Source organism: Triticum dicoccoides, chromosome 6B (assembly GCF_002162155.2).
Source record: "Triticum dicoccoides isolate Atlit2015 ecotype Zavitan chromosome 6B, WEW_v2.0, whole genome shotgun sequence".
Classification (NCBI taxonomy): domain Eukaryota; kingdom Viridiplantae; phylum Streptophyta; class Magnoliopsida; order Poales; family Poaceae; genus Triticum; species Triticum dicoccoides.
In genome coordinates, this window is record NC_041391.1 from 45,974,992 (window position 1) to 45,976,999 (window position 2,008).

The following is a 2,008-nucleotide window of genomic DNA, read 5'->3' on the forward strand; positions in this document are numbered from 1 at the left end:
TTGGTGGTGGGAGTAGAAACGTTCCATATCCTCATTGTCACATGAATTGCCCAGGTCTCCACATGCTTTGACAGACGTCATGCGAGCCCGTTTTGTTCCTAGTCACTACACTCGAGACCTGTTCAAGAAACTCCGAGTGCTCAAGCAAGGAACGAAGAGTGTCAAAGAGTAATGCAAAGAAATGGAAACTGCCATGATCCGAGCAAACATGACCAAGGCCAAGGAACAAACCATTGCACGTTTCCTCGATGGTCTCAACTACTTCATCAAACAAACCTCGGATTTTGAACCGTACACCAATTTGATTGAGTTGGCCCATCAAGCCACGAAGGTAGAGAGATAGGAGCAAGGAGACTTCAGATACTCGATACACCCTCAAGTAGTGACCCCTCAATCTCCAAAACTCTGACAACTCAATCAAGTCAACCTACAAATACCTACAAGCAACATTCAACATCAAGTGCCACCATGGCCTCCACCGACAATAAAAGCAAGATTGAATGCTTCACTTTGCAACGGTTGTGGGCACAAGACCCTATGAGTGTCCCCCAATAAGCACACCATGGTGATCAACAAAGCAAGAATCTGTAAACGAAGGTGAATTTGAAGCTTTGAAAGATGATGCTAGGCACCAAGATGTCACAAATAAGAAGATTCTGAAGTCTACTGTGAAAATGATTTGAGCCCAATTCTTGTTGTCTTGAGGACCTTGACCATCCAACAACAATATGAAGCCAAACAACATTGCAACCTCTTCCACCCCAAAGCCTGCATTAATGGACAATCCATCAAAGCCATAATCGATGGTGGAAGTTGTCACAACTTGGCAAGTGTGATGTTGTTTCCCATGGTTGTTTGCCACCTACTCGTGGGAAGACCATGGAAATATGAGCGGGGAGTCGTCCAAAATGGACGCACCAACTTTATAGCCTTGAAGGAAGCACAAAGTTGTACATCATCCGCCTATGTCACCAAGCCATATTCATTGTCGACAACTTGAGCGTCGAGAAGGACTACACAAGAAATTGAGAGAAGATGGGTAAGGGAGCGAGCCACTTCAAAGTAAGTGAGTCCCACAAGCCAAACATGAGTGCATCCATGATGAGTGCTCATAAGACAAGGTCCTTTTAGCTACCAAATCCGAGTTGAGTAAAGTTAGTGAGAACCCATCAATCCTTCATTTTGTACTCATGTAACTAACCCCTCACACACTTTGCCTAGCTCTATATCTCATGTTTTGTGGGAGTTCACCAAAGTTTTCCCATCAGAGATACCACCGCGACTTCCGGAACCTCCTCTACGAGGCATCAAACAACAGATTGACCTCATACCCGTCACTCCACTTCCAGACCGTCCATCTTACCACATGTTAAGATAAAACAAAGGAAATACTATGTCAAGTACGTAAGCTATTTGACAAGGAGCAAGTACACGAAAGCTTAAGCCCGCTGATACATCTTAAATGTATTCACAATTTTTGTAGGTTCAATGCTTTAATAACACTGAATATGCATGTTTTTATGATTTACTTGAATTATAACATATTAATAAAGTGTCAAGTGCCAGGTCTTCTTTTTAAGTGCTTTTGTTCCAAGAAAAATAGATATTTTACACTTTGCCTAGCTCTACGGGGAAAATTTGAAAAACAAAACACAAGAGTTCTATAATCTTGCCTTATTCTTAATATAATTTATGCTCTTTTGAAGCATCTCACGGTATGTTTAAGCATGAAAGATTGGCTTGTTTTTTGCCTTTTACTTTTTTACTATAGTCTATTCTTATGTTATTTTTTCTTTCCTTGCATGGATTCTTTGGTCAACAGTTGTATACTTGGCAACTTGCCGCAGCTTGTGCCTCCCTTGGCAATTGGTTATAGCAGGTTAAGCACTAAGCTTTGCTGCCAGTAACAATATACTTTGCGAAAAAAAGCACATCCTATCTTGCAACAGAATATTGCAACATTGGTCAGTTAATCCTTGCAAGCATATTCACATGCCACACCAGAAAA